Genomic DNA, 16,505 nt, shown 5'->3' with positions numbered 1-16,505 from the left:
GCATCTTATTCATAATATACAAGAGTAAAGCCGAAGAGCTTCTAAAAGACGTTTAAGTTACTTGTAAGCAATTGTATTCCTGAGCAAGTTACTTGTGAGCTAAGGTAGGCAAGAAGCAGGCTGGAGACCAGGCAGTAGGCAACTATGCAAAGGCTCTAGGAGCACCAAGGGGAGTTCGCATAGATAAATAATTTTGTAATCGCAACTACCTTTTTCTGGAAACCAGAAAACAGGGAATGGACATGGAAGAACCCCAATGGTGCGACCAAAAACGAAATACAGTTCAATACTATACGCTGGGCCTTGCATCGTGCCGGATGTGGAGGCCCTCGCAAAGGTCCGTGGTAGCGACCACAGAATGGTGAGGTCTCGGCTTAGTCTAGACTTGAAGAGGGAAAAGAAACTAGCGAAGCGGAAGCCCGTTAATGAGTTAGCAGTAAGAGGGAAAGTATAAGATTTCAGGATATCGCTGCAGCACAGATATTCGGCTCCAACTGAAGAAGGCGACCTTAATATTGAAAGAATGAACGATAATCTCACAGCTGTCATTGCGGAATGCGCAGAAGTATTAGAAAGTAGGTTGGTATGACAAGATACCGGCAAGGTATTTCAGGAGACGAAAGATGTGATTAAAAAACGCCAAAGCACGAAGGCGTCCAACCCTACAGGCCGAATAGGACTGCTAGAGCTATCAAATGTTATCAGTGAGCGCAATGTGGAGTGAACCGAGCATGCTCTAAAGAACGGAGGTAGCTTGAAGGCCGTGAAGAGGAAACTGGGCATAGACAAAAATTAGATGTGTGCGTTAAGTGACAAAGAGGGCAACGTCATTAGCAATATGGATAAGATAGCTAAACTATCCGAAGGATTCTCACAAATGTATACAGTAGCCGATACAAACAGGATGTTAATGAGAGAGCCAGTAGCGCGCAGCAATAGGACATCCCGCCAGTAACGAAAGAGGAAGTAAAGTAAGACTCAGGAGCCATGCAAAAAGCGTAAAACAGCTGGTGAGGATCAGGTAAAAGTAGATCTCTTGAAGGACGGAGCGGAGATTGTGCTAGAAAAACTAGCCACCTTGTATGCGCAATGCCTTATGACCTCGAGCGTATACCAGAAGCTTGGAAAGACGCTAATATCATCTTAATCCATAAGAACGGGGAGTCAAGCACTTCAAAAATTACAGACCGATCAGCTTGCTGTCGGTTGCTTACAAGGTCTTTATTAAGGTAATGACTAATACTGCCAGGACAACTTAAGACTTAAACAACCAAATGATCGGGCAGGCTTTCGTAAAGGCTAATCGACAATAGACCATATTCACGCTATCAATCGAGTGATAGAGAAATGCGCAGAATGTAACCAACGTCTATACTATACAGCCTTCATTTATTACAAGAAAGCATTCGACTCAATAGAAACCTCAGCTGTCATGCACGCATTGCGGAATCAGAGTGTGGAAGACTTATGTAAATATACTGGAAGGCATCTAAAATGGCTGCACAGCCACCATGGTCGTTCATCAAGTCAGCAATAAAATTCCAATAAGCAAGAGTGTCAGGCAGGGAGACACGATCTCGCGGATGCTATTCATCGCCTGTTTACAGGAGGTATTCAGAGGCTTTGATTGGGAGCAGTTGGAGAATACCGAAGTAATCACCGATTCGCTGACGACATTGCCTTGCTAAGTCACTCAGGGGATGAACTGCAGCGCATGATCAATGACTTTAGTAGAGCAGAATGGCGGGTCAAAAAATTAATATGCAGAAAAAACGGCAGCAGAACGTGCCGAAAATATGCACAGACGTGCCGTCTTACCACGACCTCTGCCTAGGATCCTTGTCTCGCAGCCGTGGTTCGCACGCTCTGCAATTCGCACAATGTACTGCTGAATTTGTTCCTCCGCCCATTAACGCTCGAAAATGATCTCCTGCCCGGTCGTTTACGCATCGCCGAGTCTGACCTGTGTATGCCTTCCCGCAAGTCAACAAAATCTCGTAAACGACCCTGGTACAGGATTTTACAAACTGCTTAGCATGCTCTTCTTGCTTGCGGTTTTTCCACGCAGGAAATGCATGAGCAAAGGGGACGAGATTCTTTGGAGCGGAACACACCGCAGACATGCCATGATGGTTCACTGCTTTTTTCACACGATGGGCAACCTTAAGAACATGCGGTACCACTACAAGTTTAACCGTGTTGAAGTTGAAGTTGAAATTGAAGTTTATTTTGTCGCTCATAGTGGTACAAGTATCACTGGGAGAGAGAGGACGCAGGGAAAAAAGCTGCCTGAATGCAGCTTGAGAGGCACCCTGCGCCCACACTGCTGAGTCAACGTATTGCCTCAGTTGTTAGTTTACAAGACAGCTACAGGTGAGGCACTCTCTCTACTCACCGGTACTCTCTTTTTCACAAACAGGACCTGCTTGGTCTCTTGAAGAGGGGTTCAGACACAAACCCATTGACTGCACAGGGTTGCCGGGCAGAAGACAACCGGTGTACTTGTTAACCAAGACTTGACGGCATAGCATCTGGGCACGACTTCGTGAGAGCAGACCCGAAGACATTGGCTAGATATAGCTCTCCTAACTGCTTTTCAACGTTCCCACTCGTAGGGTAAAAGCTCTTCCTTTGCCCATGGAGCATACTCCCAACACACATGACCAACCTCCGAAGCAATATTAACATCAAAAAACTGCAACCACCCCTGTACATGCAGATCACGCGTAAACACCGAATCTTTCCTTTCCCGCTTAAGTTCTCTAACACACTACCCATTTAGCTCAAACCGTTTAGTTTCTGAAAATTATCAAAGAAAATGTCGACGTACGTACACAATTTCAGCACATCTTTCCCATTCAAGCTTCTTTCGAGGGGCTGTCCAGAAAAGCTAAAAACACATTACAAAGAACACAGGCTACGCAGGATGCAATGCAGATCCCTTCATTCTGGCGATAAAACTTTTAAAAAGGGATAAAAGTAACACCAGAATAAAAGAAAGCGAAATAAATTATCTGCTGTTGCAGCACAGGAGTTCTGAAATTCTACTGACCCCGCTTATTTCTATTAACAGCAATCAAGGGGGTACAAAATCGTGGGGCACAGAATCAAGCGACATGTGATTGTCCTACTTGTAGCCTTCATCAGCGCATCCACCCCGTAAAGCAGGCACCTTTCTTTGTTTCCATTTTATGGCTTTCTTGCTATTTGCCTGTTCAACGCGAGCAACTCATGGCCCGCCACGCTTGGCTTTTCACTGAACTTAGGTCCCTCGTTTAAAATATGACTGACGTCCCCCGGCGAAACGAAATCTCCAGTAGCTGTAAATCCTTCTGTCGAATCCTCCTCCGCTTAACCGCTGCCGAGTGCAGGGCCTGGTTCAGAGTCTGTGCCCACAGGGATTCCGTTAGCCGCAAGTTAATGACAGGCAGCTTGATCTCAGCCAGCCATCCGTGATGTAATGCACAACAGTGAACAAACAACTGGTCTTGACATCTTCGAACTTGTTGCCACAGGTCTGACCTCAAGAGCATGCAAAAATTGCCGACGATTATGTTACTTCCTAATGCGAAATTTGAGCCCAGCTCTTCAGCTGCTTCAGCTTTTCGATAGATTGAGGCAAAGAATTCCAGCATACATGTACAATTACAGACAACTTGTTATTTTTCACACATATTCCTTCTTCAAGAAACACTCCACCAGCGGTTCTTGACTGTCACGTAGGAAGCTTTGTGGACGGAAAAATAGATTGATATGTGCTCGACTTGCTGCACCAATACTTGGTTCTCAAAGACGAGGTCTGCGCAAGTATTTCGCGATGTTGTCGCAGCTGTGGGAGCCGTTACAATAAAATGTCACCACCACCGTAACGGGATGTTCTCCTGCATAAGTGGTAAGAAATTCCCGTTTCTCTTTATATCTACATTAAAGTCCCCACCCACCCTGCCACCCTGGCAGGTGGCAGCGTTTCTAAGAGAAGCCAAGAAAGCACCTTCTTACTTAACGTGTACAGCCCGCCAAGCCAGAGGAAAGCCAATTTCAGCTACCTGCTAGGGAAAGCAGAAGAAGCAGCAGGCAAGAACGGTATCGTTATTCTGGGGGAGTTTAATGCGTTGCATAAAAGCTAGGGCTACGTTCGAGAAACCCAGAAAGGCAGGGATCTAGCCAGGGAACCTGATTGTAGAAGGCTCACCCTCATCACTGACCACACCAAACCCACGCGAGTGGGGAACAGCATCAACCGAGATTCGTGCCCAGACTTATCATTTGTCAGAGGGGTAAGGCACGCAAGATGGGAAAACGACGGCGAAACTCTAGGCAGGGACCACTGTATCCTGCGAATCCATATAGAAACCCTCCCGATCAGGAGACAACATGGCCAGGCTAGACTGACAAACTGGGAAGCCTATAGGAAATCCAGGGCACAGTTTGAAGACGCTGAGATCACCGACATAAAAGGCTGGGTCGCAAGAATCAAAACAGACTGGCAAAAACTAACCCGAAAGGTCGCCCTCACTACCAACACACCCGAGGTGGACAAACATCTCTTACACCTTTGGGACGCCAGACGGGGCCTACTAAAAAGGTGGAAAAGGCAGACGCACAATAGGCGGCTCAAGCGTAAGATCGCTGAGGTCACCAGACAAGCCGAAGAATATGCGACGGAGCTCTCGAGGCGCGACTGGAACCAAAAGTGCAGCGAACTTCAGGGGACTCTAAGTTGGGCCAAGACATGGGCTTTGCTAAGGGCTCTCATAGACTCAACCACGACAAAATACGAAACTCGTAAGATGACCCAAAGGATCGCGCACCAGTTCGAAGGCACTGACGAGGAAATGCTACAGAACGTCAAGCAGCGTTACATCGGCAATGCAACACACGCTGACATCAGCTTGGCATACACGGGCGAAGCGAATCCCGCTCTGGACGAACCCCTTACCATAGAAGTCAGACACGCTATGATGTCCGCCACAAAGAACACAACACCAGGGAAGGATGGCATCACCAATGCCATGATAAGGAATCTGGATTACAATTCAATCAAAAGATTCACGGAATTCGTCAATAAACACTGGGAACAGGGGACCCTCCCGGACGACTGGCGGCATGCGGAAATAGTAATGATTCTGAAGTCCGGAAAGACTCCAAACCAGGAAAATATTAGACCTATTTCCTTAACATCATGCTTGGGAAAAGTGTACGAGAGAGTTGTGCATCACAGGTTGCAGACCCACCTTGAGGACAACGAACTCATGCCGCACACTGTGTTTCATTTCGAAAATACGTATCAACACAAGACGTTCATTTCATTTATTCATTTATTAAGTCCTCAAAGGCCCCATTTAAGGGGTATTACATGAGGGGTGGGCGGGGAGTACGGCAGTTATGACAAAAAAAATGATTTTCGATGGCAGTCTTGAATTGTTGATCTTCAAGGGAAGCGATATGGCCGGGAAGGTCGTTCCAGTCCAGGGCAGTACGGAGGAAAAATGATTTTTGGAACGTTGTGGTATGGGCACGCTGGGGGTAGACTGCTTTGGGATGGCTGTGACGGGATAAACGATGGGCTGGGCGGATGAGTGCGTTGTTCGGTGGCAAGCTGTGAAAAAATGTATGATAAAGAGAAAGGCGAGCTAGCTGACGACGGGATGCTAGGGTACGAAGTTCAAGTCGAGATTTTAGTCCAGTTACACTAGCGCGATAGGAGTACTCTGAAAGAATGAATCGCGAAGCGCGATTTTGAATAGATTTTAGTAAATTCGACAGGTTGGTTTGGTGAGGATCGAATATAGAACTAGCGTACTCTAGTTTAGGTCGGACAAGTGATATATAGGCAATTAGTTTGACGGAAGGGGGTGCTAAGGAAAAGTTACGCCGTAAGTAGCCAAGGACGCGATTGGCTGAGTTAGCAATATTAGTAACATGACTGTGCCAGGATAGGTCACTGGAGATATGGACACCTAGGTACTTAATATTGTCGGTTTGAGTTATGGGACAACCGTAAAGGAGGTAGTTGGGAGGTGAGTAGTTACGTCGGCGGTGAAAAGAGACTAAAAAGGTTTTATTGGCATTTAGTTTCATGAGCCAGGTATCGCACCACTCTTGCACATTAAGGAGGTCGTTCTGTAGGACGGCAACATCTGATTGGTTATTTATGGAGCGGTAAATCACAATCGTCCGCAAACAGGCGTATATTCGATGACATGTTATTTGGCAGGTCATTAATATAAATTAAGAAAAGAAGGGGGCCTAGAACAGTACTTTGAGGAACACCCGACCGGACATGGGAGAGAGCGGATGAATGGGAGTTGGCGACAGCAAACTGGAGACGATTGGGTAGAAAACTGCTGATCCAGGTGAGCACACAAGGTTCGAAATTAAGGCATGACAGTTTGAGTAGCAGGTGACGATGCGATACTTTGTCAAAGCTTTCTCGAAATCTAAAAAAAATGCGTCAGTGGTTGTATTAAGGTCAAGGTTGGTGTGAATATCATGAAGGAAAAGAGCAAGCTTTGATTCACAAGAGTGACCTTGACGGAAGCCATGCTGATTGGGGTGGAAAAAGTTGACCGATGAAAGGAAAGATGCAACCTGAGAATAAATAATATGCTCCATGATTTTTGAACAAACACTTGTGATAGATATTGGTCTGTAGTTGGTGGGGCATGAACGGTTACCTTTTTTGAAGGCAGGAACGACCTTCCCAATCCTCCAGTCAGCAGGAATGGTACCACTAGTTAGCGATGGCTGAAATATGAGTGACAAAACAAAACTACTGACTTGTTTAGTATTTTTGAGCACTTTGGCATTAATGCCATCTGTTCCCACGGCGGACGAATTTTTTAGTTTGTCAATTACATTAAAGATACCGAAAGGGTCGAAGGTTATGTGATACATTTGAGGATGAGCATAATTCGGGGGTGAAGAGAGGTGCACAAGTGTCTCATTGGTGAAGAAAGCGCAAAATGCATCGTTTAGTACACCAGCAACTTCGTGTTCAGGAACATTGCAGCCGTCGTTATGGAACAAAGAAATACTTACGTTCTCCTGCAGATCAAGGAGGAGGTGCTTACTACCGTTCCAAAATATGGAGAAAACATCTTGCTCGCTCTCGATCTTAAAGCGGCCTTCGACAACGTCAGTCACAGGGCTGTGCTGGAGGGTCTCAGCACACTGGGGTGCGGGCAGAGAATATCCAACTATGTGAAAGCCTTTCTGACTAACCGAACCGCTACCATTGGAATAGCAGGCATCAGGACTGACACCTTCAACACCCCCGAAAAAGGAACACCGCAAGGCTCTGTGCTATCACCTATTCTTTTTAATATTGCAATGATTGGTTTAGCAAGAGCGCTCGAAGAAATTGAAGGAATCAGGCATGCCATCTACGCAGATGATATCACAATCTGGGTGACAAGGGAATCCTTAGGAGAAAAACAAGAGCTTCTTCAGCGAGCAGCAGACAGGGTCAGCGCATACACCCGACACTGTGGACTTGCATGCTCTCTTGAAAAATCCGAGGTGCTCAGACTCCATAGATATCTACATAGGGGAAACGAAGGTTCCGGAAGTATCGAAAGTTAGGATCCTCGGCATGTGGATCCAAAGCAACCGTCGTATTGATCACACGATCAGACAGCTAGCAAATACCACAGCACAGATCACCACGATGATTGCAAGAATTTCCAACAGAAGAAGAGATATGAAGGAGGAAGACACATGTAGGCTAGTACAGGCCCTCGTGGTCAGTAGGATCTTATACAACACAGCGCTCGTGCTGTCGTGTTTGTTCAGTCCTCGTGTTTTTTCCGCGCTGTTTTACCATGGATAGTAATAACCAACTTGCCCACCTTTCTGTACTTCTAAATGTATTATACGCTGACGCAACAACATACAGACACCGATATGGCTCGGTAGCCAGCGTGGTGGATCACCAGCTCAGGGAAATCAACTGCGCTTCGATAAAAACCAACAACATCCTCGAGGCTGAGGAAGCCGCAATTGCACTCGCCATCACCCAGCAGGGTGACGAGCCCCGTGCACACATAATTACAGACTCGCTAGAGGCGTGCAGAAGATACAGCAGTGGACGCACATCCAGTGCAGCCATTCACATACTCAAGGCGAGGACAATCACTTTTACGAGATGCTTCATCACGTGGACACCAGGCCATGAGGCTGTCAAAGGGAACCAATGTGCGGACGCCAATGCCCGAGCATACGCCAACCGGGAGGCGCGCACCGAAGGGGAACTGGACGCAGTCACTAGACGGTATGGAGCCATCTTAGAACACCAACGAGCCCTCCGGAGGACCTACCCTCCTCCCCACAAAGACCTTAGTAGAGAGCAGTCGGTTGCCTGGAGACAACTGCAAACTAATACATACCCCAATCTGAGTTTACTCAGCAAAATCTATCCTTCCACATATGACAACAAATGCCCGCTATGCGGTGAACACCCAACGCTTTACCACGTTACATGGGCCTGTCAGAAAATTCAGGCAACGCCGATAAACAACACACCAACACTGGAGCAGTGAGAGGCTGCGCTGTCCAGCTCGAAGCCTGAAGAGCAGCTCAAGCTGATAGACAGGGCTCCCAAGACTGCAAAGGCCGCTGGGGCCCTGGACTGAGGGCTCCACCTAAGCTGCGAGAAAGAACCCTTATACAATAGAGTTTTTCATTCATTCATTCATTCTAGCACAACGTTGTCAATGCCTAAGCATGCAGCGCACATCTGTCACTACCGCCACGTAGCTTAAAGCACCACTGAGGTATCCACTGTTCCAAAAGGGCAGTTATGCGCTTTCCCTCTGGTTCAGGTGTACACCGAGATGTGTGAGACCGGTACTGAGCATTTCCTTTCGTCAAAAACCAATTTACAAATTTAACTTTCTGCTTTCCAAGCCCCGCTCCATTGGTTTCGCAGCTGTGGGAGACAGATACTGCGCATTTCTTTTCCTCAAAAAAAAAAAAAAAACCGAATACACTTTGTAAATTCTGAAGTGTGCTTGGCGAAAGCCTTGAGGTCAAGAGAGAGAGAGAAAACTTTATTGTAAGAGGAATTCGGGACACGCCCCAGGGTCCCCGCACGACCCCACTGCACTCAACCCAGTGCCGTTTCCCCGAACCGCTTGGCGCGAAATCACTGGGCCGCTTTGGAGCCATGCGTCTCACTTCACTGCAGCGAGACGTCTGGTGAAGGAGCGGCAGTGTAGCTGCCACCGCCGACGCGAGCGCGCTCTTTCTACCGCTACTGTGTGACGTCACGGTTGCTATGCACAGCTGCACTCCCCACTGGCGCGCCAGTTGCTAAGAAGGGAAGGAGGATGCGCTTTTACTTTCTCCTTTCCAAGCTCCCGCTCCACTGCTTTCGCAGCGTAAAGGGTGTCCACTGCTGGTTGCAGCGGACAACGGCGACGGCGGCGCCGCGAAACACAGAAACGGGCGCCTAAGGGCTGCGCTCTAAAACACTTCAAAAGGCTTGAAGGTGGTTGCAAAAAACCCAAAGTGCCCTTACATCCCCCAGCAAAATACCCTTATGAAGGCCGAAGGTAATGTTATCCTGCCCTTAAAGGGGCCCAGAAACATAATCTTAGTTAACTGTTTTGCCTGTTGATTGCATACAGTGAGTTATGATGGTGCTATTAGCGTCGGTAATACCGCGTACATTCCGTTTTTATAATATTTTAATGTCCTCCCAAAAACAACTTCATGGCTCTGATGGTGTCGCCACACAGTGGCGGGTTTTTAGCAGCGGATATGACATCACCTGGCGCGAGCTTGATGACCAGACAAACAGTAAATATACTGCAAATTGTGTGAATAAATAGAGACACATTTTGTCACCTGTCTGCGTTTTATATAACATCAACAAAAACAATTTGTTTGTCTTAGGTAAAAGCCCTGCAAAGCAAGTAAAATAAAAATACACCACCAGGGGCTCTCTGGCATGGAAACAACGCTGCCAGTCTCACAGAGAGCAGGCAACCATGGAGTACAAACTTCCGCGACGTGCTCTGGCTGGCTGTTTTGATTGGTTGCGCCAGGTGCCGTCATTGGGAGAGCGAAATAGGAGTGGGAAGCCCCGCCAAAATCGAGTTGAGGGCAGCGTTTTGTTTGCTTGTATTTTGAAATTTCTTCACTGAATAACTCCCGTTCCTGTGCATCGATTCCTGTAATTCTTTTTAAGTCAGCATCTGTGTGACATAAAGAACCCACCTGAAGTATAGCCGGTATTCCCCCAGGCAGTGTTTCGCAACCCCTTTAAAGCAAACAAACATGTTTGAAAAAAGAGTGCTGGAGAAGAACACGGTTAAACCCGTAGTGGTACCGTATGTTCATACGGCTTGCCGTCATGTGAAATAAGGGACGAACCGATATGGCTTAAATAGAATTCTGCACGTTTTAATGGCGGCGAAACGCAATAGGCGCTCGCGTGATTTCCTATATCAGTATACGTTAAAGATCCTCAGGTGGTCGAAATTATTCCAGGGGGACCTTCACTAGGGCACCTCTTTGTCTCTTAAACTTTCACTCCGAACTTCTTCTCTTCCCTTATGGCGAGGTTCGGGAGTCCATCGTGATGTGAGACAATTATTGCGCCATTTCCTTTCCTCAAAACCCATTCAGTTCAGAAGTAAATGCAGGTGCCCCTCAGCGGTGCTTTAAAAACCAAGAAAACAAACTCGGGGCAATGCCAAAGTACGTTTTCGGAAACCTACCCACAAACAAAAATGAGAGCGAATGTTTACAACATTCGAATACAGTGCGAAAGCACGATGTGTCCATATATGCAGAATTTATTTTTCTCTACTTAAAATTCATAGATCCCCGGGAGTCCTCATACCCCTCCTGACGCAGTGCTCCAGCGGTTAAGCGATGAGCCACTGCCCTGATATGGCAGGTGCTGCCTCTGGTGGCATTTGTGCGATACAGGTTGCTCTCGGACAGACAAACGCTAGACTATTTTGCTCAGATCTGAATCTGGGGATTAGTGCTTTCGGACTTAAAGATGACTACATTGACGAAGATTACACGTGTTCACCAAAAATCTGGCGAGTTCACCTACGTCCTGCCTTTGTCACAACTAGCTAGCCTGAAGATCCCACGAAGCTAATGTGAATCTGTTGGCTTATTCGTAAGCCTATATGACACTTTTGTTTACGGCTTGTAACGAGATTTCATTTTCTTTTTGTTTTCTCTGTTCTTGCTCTCTGGAGCTAAAATCTGCTAATGGTTACTCTTTCGCCGCAACATTCCATGGTCATAAAAGACAACCATTGGGTAATTATGCTGTTTGTCTACATGAAGTAGATTGTAAGTCGACGTGGTGGAAGCAGCGTGGACTAAAGGGAGGCTAGGAACAACTACAGCCTATATTTATTTCCAGTAAAGTTTGTTTCTCGATATTTTTTTGGCTCTATTGACGATATAGTTTGGCAGCAGGCGACATAATCACTCCTAGCATATCTGAAGATAAAAAGCATAATTTCCTTCTCCAGCACTCCATATAAACTGCCGATGTTGGTGATGACGCCTAGACTGTTGTGGACTCCATTATCACAGGATGGGAATGTATGACCTTGTGGATAACTTCAGAGACCCCCGTAGAAGGCACTGACATCACCCAAGTTCCCTCACGAAAACCGCCGCTGACAGCGATACTCGCATTCCAATTTTTGCCCTTTTTTGTCAATATTAGCCTGATAGAAGAACGCAGTAATTAATCAAAATAGGTCAATTTCAATCTGTTCTCAGTGCCCTTTGAGAAGAGAAACGAAACTTAATGGCATAATAGAAAAAAGTGGAAGCAAGTCTATTTGGGCCTGGAATTGTATGACATATGATTGCTGTCCTCTTACAGTGGTATAGCGGGTAGCAAAGAACTATAAATTTCGCAGGCGGTATGCCATGAGGTGAAGCGGTATTTGGAAAATCAGAAGGCACACAGCTGGTTTTCGTGGTCAGTGTGCCCACTATCCCGAAGGGCTTTTAAAGTTTAGTCGGTTGAATTTGGTTGATGGCGAGATCAGCTTCTAGAATTTCAAGGCCTACTGCCAAGAGAGAGAAAAGGGTCTTACTCTACGTCCTCTCTGAGACACGTAAACCACAACTGTAAGATGAATACCTCGTTTTAAAATGGCTCGTGCTCGTAAAATAATGCGAATATTATGTCCTCCATATGACTGTTTTCGAAGAAAGACTTGTAAATTGTTCGGTAAAATCTCTGTAGTTGTGGCGGCCAAAAGAAAAATCTCAGTAGCTGTCTCACTTGAAGTACACACCAGTACCACTCCAAGAGAAAAGCGCTGAAAAAGGTACACGTACGGTGGTCATAGCAAGGGACTCCGGACTAATTCTGGCCGCCGGGGGTTCATTAACGTGCGCTGACTCGTAAATTTCTCCTCCTTGAAATGCAACCGCTATGACTGGGGTTCCTTCCCATGTTCTTGAGCTCAGCAGCCGGTACCACATCTACTCAGCCACCAAGGCGGGTGCGAAATTGAACGAGCAAAACGCGATTCGAAGAAGCCGTCATTCGCTTGAACACACGGTTTTCACGAAACACAGCAAGGCACACTGCAGGGAGCGGGTTTCCATTTGCGTTTACTGCACGCCGCAGAGCAGACTACTGTGCTAACCTGTTTGAGCGGTGACTGGACGGCCGTTGAAGGCACTGTTGACGGGCCCCCTGTTTGACTCGCTGACTGCCCTGCTGATTGGCCCGCTGACTGTCCCGCAGACTGGCCCGCCGACTGTCCTGCTGGTTGGCCCGCTGATTGGCCCGCTAATTGCTCCGCGGACTGGTCGCCCGGTGCCATCGTAGACAGTGATTCTCCGTTTCGAACTCCTGCTCGTGGACTGGCACAAATGGCCTCTTCTTCTTCTGCGTCTCAATGCGACACGAACAGGGTTTTTTGGTGTCGTGTACAACCTCCTCCTACTGCCGCATGCCATGTATACATACCACTAGCCAGGAATCAGCGATCATACAATGACCACACAGGATCTGTCTCGATTACTAAAAGGGAAACATGGATAATCCACCAAAACGAGGATAATCGGGGCAGTATTTATGTCACCCTAGTACCTGATTTCTGGTTAGTGTGCATATGTGATACGCTCAATCTTGTGCTGTAAGGAGAAATTTCGTCCTAGCAGAGCTCATTTTGTAGTTTTTTTTATTTGTGGTGGTTTAGCATTGCTAATCGTGGAATATTCTGCGAAAGCAGGATTTTGCAGGTCGACCCCAACGCCACGTACATAAAAGCGCGATTGAGGTGTCCACAGACAGAGGGAGCCAGGCATGCGCCTTTCCTTTTCTTTTTGCGCACAGATGGAACTTGATGGACGACGGCCTGCAATGCACAGCGCGGTAGTGTGTTGCAGTTCAGCATCGGGCGTGATCGGCTGCGGCGAAAGCAATGCGCTCTCCAGCAGTGGCCTACGAAGCTCATCTGTTCGCACCGCCGTGGGTTCGAAACCCAGTCCCGGCAATATTTATTGGTTTCTGCAGGTATCTGACTGACTTTAGACAGACATCGGTTTTTCCATGATTGCTAGTAAAGTAATGTTTGCGCACCAAAAAAATGGCCGGCGGTTTAGCACTGCCAACCACGAAGTATCGTGCGGAATTGTCTAACAAAAGGTAAAAACCACACAGGAGGACGGAGAGGACGGGCGCTGACTCCAACTATGTTTATTGAAGGCCATAGGTTGCATATATATAGCCAGAAGAAGGTGAACGCATGCGCATTTCCATTATGTGTAAAAAAAAAGACACTAGAAAACACCCCACAGACGAAAACTACTCATTATCATCGCGTATTTTTTAGCCATCTGTATTCACTTGTTCGCAGGGAGGTAGAAGTGGTGCTGGCGCTCGCGTCGCCCCTAAGTCCGATAAAAAAGGCTTCTGCCAGTTCGCAGGCTAATCTATCTTTGCTTCTAGCTAGAATTTTGATCTCCCCGAGTCTTGGTTCACATTTTTTTTTTTCATTTTCATCGATGCAAGATGGTCAATGGGCGGGTAGGTATTCGAACGAATCTGATGCGTTTCCTTACGATGTTTTATGTTCCCCAGCACGTTCGTTGATGCAGCGTCTACTCTGACCAGCGCATACCTTGCCACGTGTAAGGGCGATCTCGTAGACCACTCCCGTGGCACACATTACGTATGGGGCTTTGTGTGCTTCTTTCCACAGCTGCTTTAGCACCGCTGCTAACTTTGGGGCACACTTTGGCCAATTTGCAGGGGCGGAGAAGACCATAGGAACTACGTACTTGTCGCCAACTCTTTTAAGATTGTGGGACTCCTTATGAATGTACGGTATCACCACTGGTTTGCTTTTGACGAAATCTTCTTTCCGGAGTTGCCCTTTTGGCCTAGCCGTGAGTTTCTGGAATTGCTGGTATAAATGGCAAATTTATACGGAATGCTAAAAAGTATATTCTATCATCATGAAATTCATATTCTCACAATCGTATCATCATGGTGTACTACTGAAGACTGGAAGACTGCTGTGGTCACACAAATACATAAAGCCGGAGGTAAACAGAATCTATCTAACCATTGACCCATATCTTTGAGATCAATAGCATGCAAAGTAATGGTTCGTATATCTAAACAACTTGTTAATATACTGGAAGATGGAAATTTCCTCTGTCTTATAGAGCAAGGCTTCCGCAAGTTTTTCTCGTGTGACATTCAACTACTTTCCTTCACTTACGACTTGCACTTCTATTTGGACTCCGCTTTTTAATCTGACCGCATATTTCTTGACTTTGCTAAAAAATTCGATAAAGGTAACAACTCACTGCTATTGCACAAACTACGTGTGCTGAACATTGACCCTGGAGTTCTTAACTGGATCCGTGTATTTCCTTCTTCTCGAGTTGAATTTGTCACCATTAATGACGCTTATGTACGACAGGAATCAGAACCGCTTTATTAATTTTCCACTGCAGACCAGTCGTTAAGAATATGTGTAATATTTCCGTACTGTTTCTTTTTGCCTTCTACACTTGCAGGCGCGCAACAGAAAATCCGCAATTTCTGGTTGAAGCTTTTGCCAAAGTTGGCTCTTAATTAAAAAAGGGTAATACTCTGGACTATCAGACGAGTGTTTTTGTGTAGTTTTGAAGACGCAGTTTCGAATCCAATTATAGAATGCATGCGAAGCGACTAAGATAAGACTCTGCGATGCAAGATTCGCAGTCACTAACGAATACACACCAACTAGCCCAACTGTCTTCCATGACTAAGATAAACTGTCAGATTTTTTAAAAAACAAAGTTTCCCTGAGTTTCTCGCGTTCAGCGTATTTCGAAAAAAATTGCTAGCCGTATTTTTAAACGCATTAAAAATAACTGATTCAAAATGTTGTTTTGACGTCCATGGGGAAGAGACGCTACAACCTGGGCATATTTACTTGAATAAAAAGTTAGCTCGCAATTTACAGATACGAGTTATGATATTAAAACAAAATCATACACTAATATGTTTTCAATATCACATTAATTTGCTTATGTCGCATTGAATATATTTACAGGGGGTGCGACACGGCGCATTAAACTAAAGATGAACCATTTGGCACGAGACAAGTTTAGTAAATTAAATTCAACTTTGTGCAACTAATGTGACGTTGGTTCTTAAGCATAAATTAAAAATTATCCTCTAAAATTTGTTGCTAGTGGAATGAAGAAGTAGATCGAGCACCGCCACCAACGACGACGAAGCGCTAGCGCCGCCCGCGAAAGGCTCGTGCTGGAGAACTGCCGCTTGTGTGCCGGTCTCTCGCCTCGCTGGTTCCTAGACGACTTGCGCCCGGGTCTTCGTTGCCGGCGCTTCAACGTGCCAATAAACCACTCTTCATTTGGTTCAACACGCGCAGCTTCTTGCCCTGCTCAACCAGTTTCGCTCCTCGTTTGACCACCAGTCCTCTTCTTTGGGCCGTGCGACCAATGTCGAGCACCACATTGAAACCGGTACCCATACTCCTCTCCGCCAGCGCCCCTACCGTGTGTCACTTCCCGAGCGCCGCCTCATCGCTGAGCAAGTGGACGACATGCTACAACGCGGCATTATTCAGCCATCTGCCAGTCCTTGGTCATCCCCAGTGGTGCTGGTGAAGAAGAAGGATGGCTCGATACGATTTCGCGCGGACTATCGCCGGCTCAACAAAATTACGCGCAAAGACGTCTACCCGCTACCCCGTATTGACGACGCCCTAGACTGCTTGCAAGGCGCCGAATTCTTCTCCTCTCTGGATATCCGTTGCGGCTATTGGCAAGTGCCGATGTCTGAGTCCGACCGTCCTAAAACGGCATTCGTTACCCCTGACGGCCTATATGAATTCACCGTAATGCCATTCGGTCTGTGTAACGCTCCCGCCACGTTCGAACGAATGATGGACAATGTATTGCGCGGGCTCAAGTGGAACATTTGTCTCTGCTACTTGGATGATGTTGTTGTGTTTTCGCCCGATTTTCCGACGCACCTC

The sequence above is a fragment of the Amblyomma mixtum genome, chromosome 5 (genome assembly GCF_055824585.1).
Source record: "Amblyomma mixtum isolate Tamu chromosome 5, ASM5582458v1, whole genome shotgun sequence".
NCBI classification, from domain to species: domain Eukaryota; kingdom Metazoa; phylum Arthropoda; class Arachnida; order Ixodida; family Ixodidae; genus Amblyomma; species Amblyomma mixtum.
This window is presented reverse-complemented; position numbering follows the sequence as displayed.